This window comes from Mus caroli, chromosome 13 (assembly GCF_900094665.2).
Source record: "Mus caroli chromosome 13, CAROLI_EIJ_v1.1, whole genome shotgun sequence".
Taxonomy (NCBI): domain Eukaryota; kingdom Metazoa; phylum Chordata; class Mammalia; order Rodentia; family Muridae; genus Mus; species Mus caroli.
In genome coordinates this window covers 84987260-85006536 of record NC_034582.1, presented here as the reverse complement: position 1 = coordinate 85006536, position 19277 = coordinate 84987260, and the positions used below count along the sequence as shown (strand labels likewise).

Sequence of the window (19277 nt, the reverse complement as noted above, 5' to 3'; positions counted from 1 at the left end):
CCTCCCCCATGTCCCCTCTCCCCTCCTCCCCTGCTCCCCTCTCCCCTCTCTCTTCTCTTCTCATCTCTTTTTTCTCCCTCCCTTCCTCCCTCCTTCCCTACTTCCCTCCCTTCCTCCCTCCTTCCTTTCTTTGGAAAGTGATTTGTGTATTCTTTAGAATATGTCTTTCAAAGAAGGGGCCATGATGAGCAGGTATAATTAAGAAACATGTGTCCTGTGCCACTCCACATTCGCATTTCCGGGAGTCTGCTTTGGCCAGTGATCTCCCTCACACTCCGCTCTCACTCTGGTGCTAGTGCTTGTATATGTGTTTCTTCCATAGTTGGTGCCACGTGAGCATTTTGTAAGACATTGTGGTTAGTGCCTTTTCTCTGCCAGCTTTTACAATTGCCACATTTGATTACCTTCTTCAGAGAAAACATAAGTTGAGCATTTCTCTATTGGTGGACGTTTCATTTGTTGTTTCAAATGATACACCAGTGAAAATCTGTACAATAATGCACACATACATTTATGTCTGAAGAGAGGATAGTTTAAAATAGAATTGCCAAATGATCATGGTCTCCATTTACCTTTTGATAGATACTGCAGAATTATCACAACCTATATAAGTGATCTGCTTGGTTCTGCTCAGTTGGTCTCTTTGTTGCCTCTCACCTAATGACTCTTCCTAAATGGATCACCCTCATTTGTCATCTACAACATTGGTGGGAGGCCTTCTGGCTCAGTCTTTGGTCTTCTTTTCTGGGTTTACACTCTCTGGTGGGAATCACATCCAGCTACTTGGCTGTAAACACTAATTATACAGACACACCACATATCACTCATAGTCATACACCCTCACACACTACACACACACACCCATATACATAGCCTTGTTCAAACACACAGGTACTCACCCCCCCCACCACATATACATCACAGACACAAACACACCACACACATCACCCCCAAATACTCATTCACTCACACACACATGCTACACATAAACCACGCACACAGTTACTCACAGAAACCACACACACATTACACACACAGTCACTCACACACACACACACACACACACTACACACACACACTCATATACACACATACCATCACTCATATACACAAATTCATATACACATACTCACACATACCCCTTCACATAAACACAGTACACACATGCACACACCACACAATACTCAAGCACACACACATACACCACATACATACTCACTAATACACACAAATAGACCATAGGCACTCACTGTCTCACATACAGACACACACTTTATGTTTTAGGCTTATATCATTAAATCTTAGTTTCCAGTTACTTAGGAGGAGCTCCTGAAGTAACCTTTCATTTTCTGTTTCTTGTATAGCCCATGTGTAACCATTCACACATCTCAGTAACTCTACCTTTAAACTACACCTATGGTCATTTCACTGTCCATCATGTCACTTAAACTCAGGCATCTACCGTTTTCATCTGATTGTTACAATTGTTACAATTAATTATGTAATTAATGTGTAGTGTCTCTAACCAGTAGCAAGAGTGAGATTTAAAAATGTGAGAATGCTGAGGTAAGGTGTGTGGAAGGTTTTCCAATGACTTTGCAGTTAGTAAAATCCAAAGCTTTGACAGTTGCTTCCAAGGCCTTAAATGGCTCTTCCTTGTGGTGGCTGATCTTCCTGGTCAACTGGAGTACGTTTACAGTTACCTAGGAATCAGTGTCCTGAGCATATATCTGTGAAAGTGTTCCTAGAGAGGCTTACCCAAGGAGGGAAGACTCACTCTGAAGGGGGCGGGGGAGGCACACTTCTACCTCATGGCCCTGGTCCTAGGCCCTGGTTCTGGTGTGAAAAAGGGAAGAGAGAGCTCAGCTGAGCACCAGCTCCAGCCCTCTTTGTCTCTTGGCTGTTGATGTGGAATGAGCAGCTGTCCTTGTTTTTGTTTCCACAACTAGACCTGCTGTGATTGTCATGCCTTTCCCAGCATGGAACACCTTACAGTCAACTGTGATTCAGAATAAACTCTTCCTTAAGTTGCTTTAGTTTAGCAGAGGCCAGCGAGATAGCAGGGCCTGTGAGAAGATGGTTCAGGAGCAAGGCCTGTGAGGTGGTTCAGCAGCAGGGCCTGTGAGAAGATGGTTCAGGAGCAAGGCCTGTGAGGTGGTTCAGGAGCAGGGCCTGTGAGGTGGTTCAGGAGCAGGGCCTGTGAGGTGGTTCAGCAGCAGGGCCTGTGAGGTGGTTCAGGAGCAGGGCCTGTGAGGTGGTTCAGNAGCAGGGCCTGTGAGGTGGTTCAGGAGCAGGGCCTGTGAGGTGGTTCAGCAGCAGGGCCTGTGAGGTGGTTCAGGAGCAGGGGCCGGTGAGATGGTTCAGTGGGTAAAGCGAGTGCTGTGAAAACCTGAGACCTGAATTTGATCTCTGGAAGCCCTGAGAACATAAAGGGAGAGAACCAGTTCCCTCCAGTTGCCTTCTGACCTCCACATAGGCCGTGACATGGATGGCCCCCTTCATACCCCATAGTAAGTAAAAACTAAATTAAAAAAAAAGTTATGGACATGGTGGGGCATACCTTTAATGTTAGCACTCAAGAGGCAGAGGCAGAGGCAGGTGGATGTCTGAGTTTGAGACCAGTCTGGTCTACATAGGAAGTTCCAAAGACGGCCAGAGCTATGTAGAGAGACCTTGTCTCAAAAACCAAACCAACCAAACCAAACCATAAAACAAAACAAAAAACCCTAAAATAACAACAACAACAACAATAAAAACAAAAAAACAACCAAAAAACCAAACAAAAACCAAAATAAAAAAACCCCATTAATCCTTCCTTCTTTCATTTTTATTACCTGTTTTGTTTTCAAGATTATGTTATAATTACAGAGTTTCTCCCCTTTTCTTTCCTCCCTCAAAGCCCTCCCACATACCCCACCAACTGTTCAGCCAAGAGTTAATACTTTATGTAAAAGCAACAAGCACATATCTCTTGTGCAAAATTCCTTTCAACTTTAATAAATAGTAAAATTAAATGTCTACCAAAGTATTGTTTTAAAATAAGTGCCTTTATGGTTTATTATCAAGAAATGTTTTGCTGGATGGTGGTGGCGCACGCCTTTAATCCCAGGACTTGGGAGGCAGAGGCAGGCAGATTTCTGAGTTCAAGGCCAGCCTGGTCTACAAAGAGAGTTCCAGGACAGCCACGGCTATACAGAGAAACCCTGTCTCGAAAAAAAAACAAGCAAGCAAGCAAACAAGCAAACAAACAAAAAGAAATGTTTTGATTTGCACACCTGTTCTGTATATCTTTGTATAAAACCTTTATATGAAACCTGCATCAACATTTCTCGGATAAAGGAGATCACGAGTGGAAACGTTTGAGCAGCTCTGATGCCATGCACTGGTCCATTTGGAGCTCGCTGTGGAGAGCCGTGTGCCCTGTGTAGTTAGTTACTTTGTAGGCATCAGAGTGGCTCCTGTGGGTTCTTTGGTTCATGCATTTCTGTGTGAGTGAGCCCACATTCTCCAACAGCAGATGCTGATTCACATACATAGAGAGGTCCGCCTAGTTTTATGACATTCCCTTCCTTCCTTCAAACCTTTGTTCCGGTGTCCGCTCCTCTGTGAGGTTCTACCTGCTCACCTAAGGGAAGATAGCGGCCCCCCTCCCCCCCAACAACCACCTTACAGCTTTCCTCTCCGTAACTACTTGCTTGTATATGCAGCAGTTCTTACCCGTGTCTGGCATCCTGACTCCAGAGTGAGCTCTGCCAGGGCTTTTGTCTGGTTTGCTGACTGTGGTGTTCCCTGCATGTGATAAACACAAGCCACACCGAAGCAGCTGCTCATAATGGCAAGTGTCCGCCTAACACACCGATCAATTTATATCCCTGAAGAAATATTCAACTGCACTTATTTTCTCATGTACTGTGTAAGACTAGATATCACCGGTGTGTTAAAGTCTTTTTTGATAACAGGTATACATTATTTTCCTGTTTTTCATCACTTCTGGGTTTGAGCACGTCTTTACACACTTATTGGTTGTGTTGATTTCTTTCAGGAGGGTCTAATTTATGCACATTATTTTATTGTGGATCAGGAACTTTTAAATATTGATTTATAAGGACAGCATATGTTATCATACAATTTTTCATATTTTTTGCTTACTAAAATAGTTTCTCATTTTCATTCTCTTAAGTTTGCATATACAAGTTTTACACTTTTAATGGATCTGCTACTGTTTTGCTTTGTTTCTGAGCTGCTGTTTTGATTAGGAACTACTCCTTAACTTCTAAATCCTGGCAGCGTCCTCTTGGCACTGTTGGCTTGTTTGCTGTATGTAGGGCACTTGTCCATTTGGAGCTCGCTGTGGAGAGCCGGGTGCCCTGTGTAGTTAGTTACTTTGTAGGTACCAGAGTGGCTCCTGTAGGTTCTTTGGTTCATGCATTTCTGTGTGAGTGAGCCCACATTCTCCAACAGCAGATGCTGATTCACATACATAGAGAGGTCCATTTCTAAACTCTATTTAATTCCCTGAACTAATCTATCACAATCAATTTCGTTTTTACTAATGTTCTGTAGTTGATTTCATCTATGATTATCCTATAAATCATTGCTCTTTTTGATTAAAGTTCTGTTATATATTCTTTTTCAGATAACTTATTGTAGGTATTTTATTACAGTATTTGGTTAGTGAATTACTTAAGTGTGTGTGTGTGTGTGCATGTACCATAGTAGATGCGTGAAGGACAGAGGACAGTTTGCTGGGGTGAGTTCTCTCCCTCTAACATGTAGGTTCTGGGGATCAATTTATATTCAGGCTATTGGCCCTAACAGCAAGCACCTTTACCTAGTAAGGCATATTGTTATAACTTTTATTAGTTTTTCTTTATGAAATTAAAATTTTGTATTTTTAAAATTTTAATTAATAATTAAATTTATTTTTAATTTTCTTAAGAGCTTTAAAAAAATCATCGGGCCCAGGTGTGGTTGCTTTCTGTTGACTGTTGTCTGATGTAGGTCACGGTAATTATGATGGATTTCCTCCTCAGTTTGTTGCTTTATTGTTCCATCAATAGTTTTCCTGGAGCCTTGAGTGTGGCTTGGTGGTAGAGTCCTAGTCTGGACAGTGTGCATGCAGCCTGGAGCTCAATCTCTAGCCCTGCTAAAGCTTTCTGAGGTGGAACCGTCCTAGTGTTTTTGTCTAGAATTCCCTTGGCAGTGACGCCTAATGCACTTGCATGTTTCTGGATTAAACTGAGTTTTATGTGACTCATTTTTCTTATTTACTTTTATTATTTCATTTATTTTGTCTTATGCTACTTTTTTTGTCACTCATAAATGTAATTTTCATCTTCCCTTTTCAGTGTTTACTTACATGCTAAACCTTTTTTTTTTTTTTTAATTTTTTTTGGCTGCCATAGCAATAGGCGGGCCATCCTAAATGAGAACGGGTATGAAGTGCCTTAGCCTGTGTTGCCATTAAGGTCAGGGTAGAGACTGGTGTGCAGGTATTTCAAAAACAGTCTCAGGGTGTAAAGTGCTCCTTGTGCACAGTTGCAGGACAGAGGAGGGGAAGCCTCTCGAACACGTGCTGTGGAGTTTCTGCTGGTGCCTGGCTCGTCACTGTTTCAGGATCTTCAGACAACTATGAAGTAAAGCAGTCTGCTGTGAGCTGAAAGGGGAAGCATTTATCTAAGGCTTTCCTTAGCTCAGCAGTCCAAGGTGGCCCCACAGTGTTTCCTACTTGGGTTCAGGACTGTGTGCAAGAATGTAGACTGAATGGAGATGTGGCGGTGTATGGGTGGACCCGCCACGCCTGTGTAATGCTCTAAACGTGCTGCTGAGTTGCTGAGCTAGAGCCATATTTTTAAGCTTCTTCTAAGTAAGAAGTGTGATGTGAGAATAAGTGGGAGCCACCTTCTAATGAACCGTAAGAGAAACGCTGTAAGAAAATAGATCAGTAATAACCAATCTGTCCCGCTCTCTTTAAAGGTGGGCTATCTGTAGTCCTGGCTGCTCTGGAATTCTCCATACATCCTTACAAGCTTGCAAGTCTAGTAGTCTTCTTGTCTCCGCCTCCCACATGGCAGGTTACAGGGGTGAGCCTTTGTGCACGGAGAAAAGATTTCCTTAAAGTTTGAAATAAAATGCTAGAAAGTTTTAAAGTATTTATGACTAGTTTATAATAAAAATAAAAGTGCAAATCTGTGTTAGAAGTCATGACAGATGAAGATTAGCACCTTCAGTGCTGCTTGGATTCATTCCTAAAGCATTAGTGCCCCAATAGAAGAGTGAGCATGCAGTAGCAGGGAAGCAGACAGTTCCAAGAAGAGAATATAGAGTTCACGGGCCAGGGATGCCTTGCTGGGGCTGGGGATGTAGCTCAGCAGAAGAATGGCTGCCTAACACTTATAAGACTTGAATTATATCCCCAAAAACTTAATCTGGAACCAAAAATAGTCTGTCAGTCAGTCTGCCTTTGTCTCTGTCTCTGTGTCTCTCTGTCTCTGTCTCTGTCTCCTGGTTGGGGATGCTTCCTTTTCTTGTACTGCCTAAAGTCACCTGGTGGCATTTGCCTGCAGCTGGGTGGGCTTGGATGGTAGCTTGACTAATGTGCCTGATGCTCGGCTGGTCAGAGTTAGCGTTTGAGTGAGGGTCTTACGTGAGTGAGGCGCCTGGGTCTTTTCAGGTGATTGATTCTCCAGAGGGCTGCACAGCTCACACAGATGCTGAGAGCAGAGGAAGGGGAAGGCACAGCAGCATCGGAATGCCACGTTCACCCAAGCTAACAAGAGGAAGAGAACTCCAGATCAATAAAACAATCACAATGAAGAAAATTGCCACACCCAAGGGCAGCAGAACAGGCATTTTCTCACATGTGTGGTCGAGCTGGAAGGGAGACCTAGAAAAAAAAATCTCAGCAGTGTATGTCAGAAACATTAAAGCAATCAAGGTTTTTTGTTTTCCTCAGATTATGAGGGGAGAAGACTTTACTCACAAAGACACAAATAGTGAACAGTTTGTACTCACTGTGAACGTCAGAGCCATCCGTGTGCAGCTGTATATAGCTGTTGCCTGCCATGTAGAAAGTCTCATGATAACGTGTGACTGTTTTCAGTTGGTACATGATTGAACATACTTACGGGGTGGACTGTGATGGTTTAGTATGTGTAGATGCTCTACACATACTAAATGAATGAATACATACATAATGAGTGATCAGAGTAGCTGCCAGGTGTGGTCACCCTTCCTCTGCGACAAAGATCTTCAGTGTCCTCTCTAGACATCAAGTATGTAATATGTTCCTATTAGCTGTCATCACCCTGATGTGCACTGGAGTGCCAGGCTTCCTTCTCTGAACTGCAGTTAAGTATTTGTGATATGAGATTCATTTTCATGATATAATATTCTTATAGGAAAGAAGTAGGGTTCACAGTTGTTTTTACAGTGGGATTGAAAACTAATTTAAAGAAGTCACATTAAAAGCACACTGGAAGAAAATACACGCCCCTCTAGTGAGTTTTGTCTTTGTGTAATTAAAGTATAGATTTTTTTCCTTTAAAGTTTTATTTGTTGAGGAAGAAATGGTATTTTGTGACCCAGTGATTTGATTTTGGAGTAATTTCACCATTAGCACTTAGAATAAAATGGGAATAATCTAAATTCCTTGTTGTGACCAATATATCTGTACATGATCTGACTCTGCATGTCTGCTCCTTCTGGCCACAGGACCTTTGCACCAGCTCTTCTCGGCCTGGAATTGCTTTTCTTTAATTAACACTTTGCTTGAGTGTTAGCTTCACTTTGGTCTGTTACACCTCTACCTCCCAGAAGCACTGTCTCCTGCTGTCTGAGACAGTTCTTCCCATAACTTTCCAGCCACTGTTATTTCTATTTCAGGCTTCAGGCCATATCAATATGGCATAATATTAGGTAAGACTTCATGCATGTGCTGTTCTCTGATTTGGTTCATGTCCTATTTGTTTCCACTGCAAGTTATTACTGCCTGAAATGATAACATTTATGTTCCGTATCCATTTTCTGCATTCTGTCAAGATCTTATCTGGTCTCCAGCGTCTGGCCCCTGTGGCTTTGCTGGGACCCAGGGCATAGTAGGCAGATAGCAAGTGCTTCTGGACACACAGATGGCTTCTGGTCACATTGAAGGGAGCAGTGTTTGGGGGCATTTGCCGTAGACGCAGCCTCTTGTTCAAACAGATATGGAGCAGCAAGCCTTTCAAATTCGAGAGACTTTATAGTAACTGGGTCTGCAGAAGACCCCAGGAAGAACTGAGAGTACAAACCAGATCTAGTCATTGTTAAGTTCAGCCCTTTTCTTTCTGTTAATAGTGATTAGAGATAGGAAAATGAAATTCATTTGCTCTTAGCTTAATTGGCTCTCCAAACCCTTAACTGGCTCAAAACTGGACAAAATACAAATGGTGGCTTTCTCTGCCTTCCCCTGTCATCCTAGTTTCTGTTGTTAAGTCCTGAGGTTTAGTAAGACTTTCTTCTGGACTTATAAATAAGCTGTTGATTTTATGTAGTAGTATAGCTTTCAGTTCAGATACTTAATTTTTTTTAATTGTTAGAAGTTTAACTTAGGCACGGGAGAGCATTTGCTCTCTGCCTTAGTCCTTGAGACAGGGCCTCTGAATGAACGGGGAGCTTGCAGTTTTGCTGGATTCCCTCTCCAGAAAGCACTGATGCTCCTCTGGCTTAGTGAGTCTCCCCTTGGTGCTAGGCTGCAGACCCAGGCAGCGATGCAGGGCTGGGGTCCAAGCTTGCTTAGTAAGTACTCTCACCAGTTAGCCAGCTCCCTAGTCCCCTGAGCCACTGTCTGTATTTGTCTTTTTTTGTTCATTATTGTCATCCCTCCCCCCCCCACTTTGAGGAACCACTGAGGGGCTTCCTGATAGCTGTTCTCATGCCACTGTGCTTAATTCCATCCACTGTACATTTCTGTTCCATTTTGTTCACTGACTTTTTTTCTTATTATTTCAGTCAGGTTTTTGGTCTTCTGGGCATGCCTGTTCACTTTTTTTTTTTTTAAAAAATTGGATTCTAGATGTTAGTTTATGCTGCATACCCCATTTGCAAAAAAGATGCACTGAGAATTCCAGGAGCTGATCTCTCTGCCTCTTTGTCTCTCTGTCTCTCTCCTTTTTTCTTTAGAAACTCTCTTGTTTTGTGCTTATATTGTGGTGTGCTTTCATTTGGAAGGTTCATTACATGTCTTTATCGTGTAACGGTTGGATTGGGATGATTAACATACCCCTCACTTTGAGTCCTTATCAGTTTTTGGTGGTGAGAAGATTTACAGTCCCCTTTAGCCACACTGAAGTCTGCAAGGATGGTTTTGGTTACAGTCACCTTATTGCGCAAGGCGACAGCTATCATTCCTGCCCAACTAAAACTCCGGTGACCGACTTTTCCCATTTCCTGGTTCCTCCTTTCCCCTGCCAATCAGTTTGATCCTTTCAGGGACTGTTTTTAAGATATAGTGAAGTGGGGCAGGTCTCAACCAGCCTTTAGATTAGGTCTCATTTGGACCACCACTGAGGTATGCTGAGGATGCTGTTCACTGCTGTGCGTGTCAGGACGCCTTTCTGCTCTGGCAGCTGGGCATATGAAAGACTCCCGGCCCGGTGTGGGCTCTGAGGATTAGGTTGCTTACTTCATCTGGCTGTGGTTCCCAGGCTCTAGTAGTTTCCTTACATGCCTGCGTGAACACTACTCCAGGAGATGCAGCGTGCTCTTCTGGCGGTCGCCAGAGTTCCCTCTCAGTGGCTGCTGTGCCACTCTGTGCTCTGTCCACAGTTAACTCCCTGTTTTCTCAACTCAGAACACTGCCTCTCTAGAGCCAGTGACTCTAGGGCTCTGTTTGGCTTTGCTGCCTCTTTACTTTGTGAGCTGGGACGCTTCTGGAGTCTGGTTGCTTATTGGGTTTCTCCCAGAGATCACTGCCATTGTGTGGTCTGTATGCAAGGTCAGAAAACACCTTCTTCATACTTTTTTGTTTGTTTCTTAGAGTTTTAGCTATTTAACATGGGGGAGATAAATCTAGTGTTTTATTTCATGGTCCATAGGCCAAAGGAACACTTAGAAGAGCGTTTTGTATGATACCAGTACATTCCCCCATTTATATGAATTTCAAATACATAGACGATTTAGGGAAAGGCATGATTAACTTTATGCTCATCAGTTGGTTTGGTCTGTGTGGCGCACAGTAGTCAGAGAGCATGAGTAGCCCATGAGGTGAGAACGTGGATACTACGGGACTCCGTGAAGCTCACAGCCTGTGCTTTGTGAGGGGCTCAGCTGCTGCTGATGCAGCACATCCGCCTGGCCCTCCTTTCTCCACTGCTGAAGGTTGTCTCCTTGAGACACTGCTACTGAGCGCTGATTCATATAGAAGGAGAAGCGATTCAGTGCCAGAGCTTTAAACATGCACAGACTTGGAGTGGAAATGACTTGAAGGGCAGAGACTGTGACTCATCCTGGGAAATATGTCAAGAAACTTTTGTTATATCCAAAGAGAGAGAGGGAGGGAGGGACACACACACACACACACACACACACACACACACACACACGAAATGCAGCAGATCCTAGCCTCCTCTCCTCTCTGTCTGTTTCCCCTGTCTGTCCTTCCTCTCTGACACTGGCACTCTTTCAGTCAGTGAATGTTAAGTGCTCTTTTTGGCTCTTTAGTCTCGCAGTATCCATGGTTAGGAAGCAGACCTTAACCTAGAGTACAGTCCCCTTTAATAGCTGCTGGTACCCTCTGCTCTATTTTTGGCTAGTGTCATTTTGGTTTCCAGAACGTCTCTGAGACTGTGGCCTGAATCTCAGGCTGGAGCAGTTGCAGTTTGGGTATTTTTCTGAGACAGATGCCCATGTTAGGTGCAGGGTATGGGGCTGTCTTTCTCCCATTCTGCCTGCCTTTCCTGTATAGACTATCCCCTCTCCCACCATCACCTAAGCCCATGGGTTTTATATTGGTGACTTTGTTTAAAAATATAGCCTTGACAGATGTGGTCGAGATTAAAATGAGGTCACACTAGATTAGTACAGGTCCTGAGTCTGTTGTGACCCGTGTCCTCGTAAGAAGAGGGACGTCTAGGTACAGAGACCAGCTACCTGGGGAGGTTTCCATGTGCAAACACCCCCACACCCCTCTCCCCCAGAGAAAGGGGGAGGGGAAGAGATGCCCATAAGTTTTATAACACATCAGAACAGGGCAAGGACAGGTTCACCACTGAGCCTAAAAGATGTGTTGGCTAGGATAACCTAGCCTCCAGTACTACCCCGGGGATCTTTGTGTTATTTTAAGTTTTCAAGGCATTTCCTCTTTCGGCGCTGCATGCATCCCAGAGAAGACATTCTCACCTCTCTACCCTGTCCTTCTCTTAGAGCAAGACCTTTCTCTAAAGAGTTAAGCTGTCAAAGCTCAGGGGCCTTTCATTCCCTTAAAGACTGGGCAGCTTAGTGAATCGTCCATCCTGCTATGTATGGATGGTGCTTGGCAACCAGAACAAGGCCTTGGCAACCTGATTATTTTCTTTTTATCAGAATTATCATTTCTTCCAATCTAATAAAGTATAAAATTAACTATTGTCTAAGTCCTAATGATGAAAGGGATCAGATTTTGAGTAACTTTAAATGTAGAGAAAAGGGGGTGTGATCAGAGCTTGAGCAATCTGTATGTTTTTTTTCCCCTTGAAGTCTCTGATATTGGAAAAGCAAAGCCAAACCTTTGAGAACATTTCAATGAGGGTAAACAGACAAAATATGGTAAAAATCTTTACAAACTTAAATTGGAAGCAGGACCAGAGAGAAAAAATTCGTTTTCTCCAGCAGGCCCCGAATCGGTTATAACACCATCGGCCATTCCTCTGGCACAAATAAGCCGAAATGCTCTGGGAGCACAAACGAAATTGCTTAATATAATAAAAAGTATGAGGGCACACACGGAGGTCCCACATCTATGAACTAGAAATTGAAACTTCAAAATGGGCAAGTTGGAAAACCTGAAAACAAAACATTATTAAAAAGAGAGAGAGAGAGAGAAAGGAAAGAAAATGCTTAATTGTAAAACCTAACATTGCAGAAGTCTGAGTTAAAGTGCTTGTGTGGAGATTGGGACCGAGTGAGCTTTAAACTCTTCTCAGTGTTTTGTCCAAGAAGAGCGTTAGTTAGCATCATCTAATATGTAACCATCCTTTAAAAGCCATGTGCAGGCGGTGGAATTTCAGCTTAGGCCCACTTACTTAAGCAAGCATTCTTTCCCCAGATACTGGTTCGAGGTTGCACTGGGTAACTTCCTTTTTTCTTTTATGGACAGGGGACTGTTTTTCACCCACTCCTTCTTCTCTGGGACCAGAGTTCTTGCTGTGCTTTGACCTCTAGGACGGGCTCAGAGAGGCGTGGTTCTCCTGTCTGTCCAGAAAGCTGGGAAAGGTCTGGAGATGACAAGAAGGCGAACTTGGTAGTTCCTGAGTCCTGTCAGGAAAGGGAGCAGGAGACAGGCTTGTCTGTAAAAGAGCACAGTGCTGGAGTTCTCAGTGTTGAATGGAATTGAAAATTGAAAGCTGTAAGTAGGCTTCAAACCATGCTACTGGAAAAATATGGTGAAACCAGGCATTTGTCTCATTACAGCTCAGTACCTACAAGGGTTACTTCAAAAACTCAAAGGGGGAGGGGAGTTATTTGCAGAGCTTCATGCACTTCATGCTCTCAGAACCATTCTAGTCACAGAGCATTGGGAGTCATCCTGGGCTCTGCTCCCTCTGGGTCTAGATCCCAGACCCAGGGTGTCAGGTTCAAAAGAAGCAAATTGTACCTGTGGTGTCTACAACAGCACATTAGGAGCATACCCAAGAGCATGCTGGCCCCCAGGCTTCCTCCGTATCACAACTACCTGTGGCTCTTCTCATCCCACTCCTCCCCCCCCCCCCCAAACTTTTCCAGCTCCTGGGCTTCCCTCCCCCATCTTCTCATTCCTTGTAACCCTGCCATTTTGCTGTGCTCTCTCCTGCTTCCCGCCCTCTCCCCCTCCCATCTCCCTCCCCCCAACCATCACCCTCCTCCCCCCCACCCCCCATCTTGGTCTCCTTTGCCTGCACTCTTTTTGTCTGCCTCCAGCACTGTTTACAGACAAGCCAGTCTCTGGCAAAAGTTTAAGCTCCCTTTCCTGGCAGGACTCTTAAACTACCAAGGCCACCTTCTTGTCACCTCCTGTCTGTCCTGGCCTTCTGGATAGGCAGGAGAACCATGCCCTTCCAAGCCGCTCTGGCCTTTGCCTGATGGCTCTAGCAGTTCTTTCCCTCCTTTCTACAATAAATCCTTCCCTGCAACCATGTTCTGGTCCTCAGTTTATACAACTGGTGCTGAAACCCTTAGTTTATACATGGGAAACTATTATTTTTTCTTTCTTGCGTTGGGTCTTTATTTTATTTAGTATTACAAGGAAAATGATATATAATTATTATAAAGATAATATATAATATATATATATATAATTTAAGTGAAAATAGACTTTTTTTCTTAATATATATTTTAAATATTTTTCCACCCAATGGCCCAACACATATATTTAAATAAGTGGTATTATTGTTCTGTAACCTATCTCTTCCTTGTAATTAATTAATTTTGAGGTAGTGTGTCTCCATACATAGCCTTTAAGATCATGGTCCTTCTTCCTCAGGCTCCCACATGATGAGATTACAGGCCTGGTTCATGATTTGGGGTTTTGGGAGGATGAGATGCTGAAGATTAACCTAGGTTTTCAGGAATGCTAGACAGGAATTCTTCTATATATGTCTTTATATATATGTCTTTGACATCTTTCTTTGCAAGTGTATATATCATGATCTATTTCTAATAGCTCTATAGTATTCCACTGGGTGAGGAATTTTAATTATCTTAGTGGAGCCCGTAATGATAAGTAATTTTTTAGGCATTATGTTGGTTACTTTTCTTATTGCTGTGACCAGAAGACTTAAAGATGGAAGAGTTTATTTGGGCTCACAGCTTGGGAGGAGATAGTGCATCATGATGGGGAAGGCAGAATGGCAGGAGAAGGAGCCAGCTGATCACATTACATCAGCAGTCAGAAAGCAGTGTTAGTTAATAGGTAGTGAGGCTGGGCTATAAAACCTCCAAGCCTGCCTCTGGTGAGTCACTTCGTTTAGCCGAGCCCCACTTCCTAAAGATTCTATAGTCTCCCAAAAACAAGGATCCCCGCTGAGGGGCAGGTGTTCAGTCACCTGAGCTTATGCAGGGCATTTCACATTCAACCTATAACAACTATTCTTAATTAAAAAATATGTGTATGTATGTGTATGTCTGAGTGTATGCATGTATGCCATGTTCATGCAAGAGCCCTTAGTAGTCAGAACTGGGTATCTGATCCCATGAAATTGGAGTTATAGGTGGCTGTGAGCTACCATGTGGGTGCTGGGAACTGAACCTGGGTCCTCTGCAGGAGCAACACACATTCCTTGCCAGCCCCTACAACAGGTTTTTTTTTTTTTTTGGTTTTTCGAGACAGGGTTTCTCTGTATAGCCCTGGCTGTCCTGGAACTCACTTTGTAGACCAGGCTGGTCTCGAACTCAGAAATCCACCTGCCTCTGCCTCCCGAGTGCTGAGATTAAAGGTGTGTGCCACCACGCCCGTATTCTTATGGTTTCCCTTAGAACTTTCAACAACAGAGCTCTTAACTGTTGGTTCCTCTGTGGCTGATGCGATTCCTTTGCCTACTTGAACCCCTTTCCTCCTGTTTTCCCTCCCACTGATGATATTATTATGGCTCTATAATACTTAGACTCTGTTCAGTACCTATGGCTTAGTTTAAGTATGGCAGCAGTAACTACTTCTGGTCAACAGCCTACAGATTTCATTGTTTCACACTGTGTGAAAAGGGAGACTCTAGAAGATAACTCACTGATGTAAGAGGACAGCCAGGAGTTACATTATACGGATGGTGAACAGAGGACTCCCTGACACGAGTGCCTCCACATGTTCTTTCCCACAGAAAGGCAGGGCGAGTTTCCTCAGGTGGAGCTTAATACTTGAGGGCGTGTCTTCATCCCTCTGCCCTGCTATACTAGGTCACATTTAATATACTTCAAAGTACTCAGTCTTCCACAAGAATGAAGTATATTATATCCCTATTTTTTTTCCACTTTGGAATTTTTGCTTTTGTTAGCCAGAGGTTAGTACTTACCCAGTGAATTAATTTCACTGGATCTGGTCACGCTATAATAACTCAGCTTTGTATTTAATATTTCCAGAGGTATCAGAGTCAGGCAAAACTCATACATGCATTTGAAAAGTGTAACAATCAAAAATAGCTAGAAACAGGTGGGTACTGGGATGCCTGTGGGATAAATTATGTTAGCATATTCAACTCAAAGGATCACCATATCCGTAACAGTCATTTTCTGGGTTTCTGTATCTTAGTGTCTGACCTGTCAGGCCTTGCTCGTCTGTTTTATTTGTATATTTCTCTGAGAGAGGGTTTTTCTGTGTAGCCCTGGATGTCCTGAAACAGGCTTGCCTTGGCTTACCCTTGTTTTTCAGTGGGAATTTTTCTTCTTGTTCCTTCTTCAATTGATCAGACTGGGAAAGCTATTGATGATTTTGGTCTCACCTTCAAGGACTTGTCCTAGATCTGGCTTGTCCCCCTTGCCTGTGCTAACCTTGAAGGCCTTGTCCATGAATTCCAGGAGTGACCTAGAAACTTGAGCTGGTTCCTCCCTTGGCCTTGCCCGGCTCTTTCTCCAGCCAGTCATTCTGGACAGCTGGGTTAAATTTCAGTGCCAGGCCTTATTCCAAAGCACTACTGAAGCATGTTAGATAACCTTTCTTTTTAAATAAAGGCATTTTAAAAAAGAGATGATTTGTAAAAAGCTTATTAAGTTCAGCAAGAGAAGTCCCATAATTATTTGTGTGGCTGGACTGTGGCAGGCATGTCCTCGCTCTCTCTGTGGGTGGCATAGCCCCATGACAGCTTGTAAGAAAGCAAATCCAAACACGTTCTGTCAGATGTGAATTCTTAGATCTCCATCCAAAATGCAGTCAGCAATACTCCACAAACCTTGCCGTTCTCTCTGGGACTCCATAGAACAACCCACAGGATGTTTTCTTTCCAAAAGTTTTACCATTTGGCTGTACAGGAGGAGCCTAATGGCCTGGAAGCAGATGTGCAAAAGAAGCCAGCTATTGGTTTGAAGTAAGCATCACTTGCACAAAGATTCATACGCTTAAAAAAATATAGAAAATACTCTCTCTGTGCTCCCTCATCATTTCAGAGGTTACCAACGAGACAAAGGTTGTCGGGATCTGTCTACATGAATGTTCAAAGCATACATAGCATACATATCTAATAAATGCTTGAAGAAAATTTAAGAGTACCATGGATAATGTTCAATGTAAGACTTGTAGACAATTACCAAGTTTTTTTTTTATTTGTGAAGCATTTCATTGTTTTAAAATGTAATTTTATGTTACCACCTCTCATTGATGGTTATTCAAGTATTTTTAGATCGGATGCCATGAAAACAGAACTTTATAATTAGTGCCAACAAAGGAATTTCACTTTCTACAGATGTGACTGACTGTATCTATAAGTTCCGGAATGTAGCATATCTGACTCTAGAATTTACACATTGTTTTTCTCCTTTTCTTTTCCTTTTTAGGTTTTGAGACAGTTTCATTAGATAGCCCTTGCTGGACCTCTGTCTGTAAACCAGGCTGGTCTTCAGCTTGAAGAGATCTGCCTGCCTCTGCCTTTTGTGTGGCGTTTATAGATGTGCACCACCATACTTAGCAATATATTTTAAGTTTTGGTGGCTTTTGCTAACTTGCTTTTCAGGAATATAATACTGATTTAATTTATTTTTCCTGGCAATGTGTTGGGGAATCCTGCTTGTTTGATCCATATTTTTGAGTGTATGTTACACATCATAGTTCTTTGATCCATAGGTCAAAGGGTTGTCACATCATTTTTAATTATTTTCCTTATGATTAATGCTGAATGTCTTTTTATCCACATCTATTTCCTTATCTATCTCTCTGTCTGTCTGCCTACATTCCCACCTATCCTCTGTTCATTTTCCTTGGGCTTTTAGTCTTTTTAATTGATTTATTATAACTATTTGCATTTTGAGGAGTTTAAAGCTGTTTTATACATTGAGGAAATCAGTGCTTTTCTATGACAAGAGCTCAATTTTTTCCCACTTTTATATTTGTCCTTTGTTTTCTTTTTTTATTCTGTGCAACATGTTTTTTTCTTTTTTAAGATAAATTTTATTATTATTTTGTGTGTATGTATGTGGTGTATGTATATATTCACATTGTGTTGGGGGGTGGTGGTGGCAGCGTGGAGGCCAGAAAGGGGTATTGGATCCCTTGGTATATTGGTGAGCTGCCTGATCCAAAAAATTGCTAGATTGTATATGTACAGTTCAGTTTGGGTGCTGGAATCCAAATTCTAGTCCTCTGATAAAACAGTAAGTGCTCTGAACCAGTGAGCCATCCCTCCCGAGCTCTGTCTCAGAGTGTTTCAGTCCTCTGGTTTTGACCTTTCAGTTTTGAGACAGGGTCTTTTGCAGCTCAGGCTGATCTCAGTTGAGCGGAGAGTGACCTTGGGCTTCTGGTCAGTCTTGAGGGATTATAACTCTGTGCTAGGGAGGAGCCAAGTGCTTTGCCTATGCTCGACTAGTGCTCCACCAGCAGAGACACATCGCCAGTCTTTCATCGTATTTTATTTGTTTTTCGGGTTTTCGAGACAGGGTTTCTCTGTATAGCCCTGGCTGTCCTGGAACTCACTTGTAGACCAGGCTGGCCTCGAACTCAGAAATCTGCCTGCCTCTGCCTCCTGAGTGCTGGGATCAAAGGCATGCGCCACCACGGCTGGCTCTTTCATTGTATTTTAGAAGATAGTTTTAACTCTGTTTTAATCTTTCACATTTGTGAGCTTTATTATAAATTAGCAATGAACATTTTGTTTAGATAAGGGAAATTTTGTCTATAAAGAAGTAATTTGGATTTTTATTTATGGTATTTGAGCTATTGTACCTGGACTTTTCCTATTCATTTCTTTCCTACACTGACAGTCAGGTACAACAGCTGCTTTATGACAGATGGTTAGCAAGATGTCCTGATAACGGAGGTACCTAGCAATAGTGACTAGAGGACTAGGTCAGGGCTGGGTAAGTTAAGTTGCTGGGATGCAGGGTGTTAGGTTACTGTCTCAGCTTGGTGAATCCTTCACAGTGAGTAGTAGTGGAGTTGATTTCAGCATTTGGAAAGGTCCCACTGAGCTCTAGTCTTCATCAGTGTCCTGCCACCTTTCTTCCTAAGCAGCTATTTACTTCCTTAATGCTCTGAGTTCATGAAGTACTCAGTGTTCCTAACGTAGACACTGCACTAGAAGCTGTTGGGGCACTGGCTCTGGCTTAATCAGTCTAAGATGAGACCCCAGCCATAGCATTTGGAGCACTGGGGTAGAGTCTCATGCACAGCTAGGGTTGAGAGTAAATACCAGTGCAATTCCATTGCATAAAGGCTTTTACTTTACATTGCCCCAGCGCTTCTATATATGTATGGCACTCACCTGATAACACTGGTTCAGGGCCTGAGGTTGGACTTTGGACTCTGCATGTACAGTGTTCAGGTGATGGTAAAGCTGCTGGTCTCCAGAACACTCATGGATGGCTCAGGCTCATCTGTCATGAATGTAGACACTAGCCTATGTCTTCCCTTACTTAGTTGAAAACAAGTTTCTTGAAAATGCTTTATCCCTTCATCTTCTTTTCTCTAAAATGGAGGGTTGAAGTGGGTGAGGTGTGTAGTTCTCTTGTTCTTTTATCCTCTTGTAAGGATCTGGGCTTTTCCTAGGCTACTTGGATGGGGATTTTTTTTTTTTTTTTCAGAATGGTAGTCTGGATTCTGCAATTGAAACACTAGCTTCCTCTAGGAAGTGCTTCTGATTTTATTATAATTTACTGGGAGAAATAAAACTAAGGAATGTTTAATACTAGTTGACCTAGTGGATCAAGTTAAATCGTAAACAATGGTAAACATAAGAAGAAGGTGGGGAAGAACCTCTGGTGGAATCACCATGCCTGACCTAAAGCTGTACTACAGAGCAATTGTGATAAAAACTACATGGTACTGGTATAGCGACAGACAAGTAGACCAATGGAATAGAATTGAAGACCCAGAAATGAACCCACATACCTATGGTCACTTGATCTTTGACAAGTGAGCAAAAATCATCCAG

General features: G+C 42.8%; 1 protein-coding gene across 1 annotated transcript in view; it reads left to right on the top strand.

Annotated features, from left to right (window-relative positions):
* Atg10 (autophagy related 10) overlaps positions 1-19277 on the top strand; it is a 285450-nt gene that overhangs the window by 47901 nt on the left and 218272 nt on the right. The gene's annotated exons all lie outside the window — the stretch shown is intronic.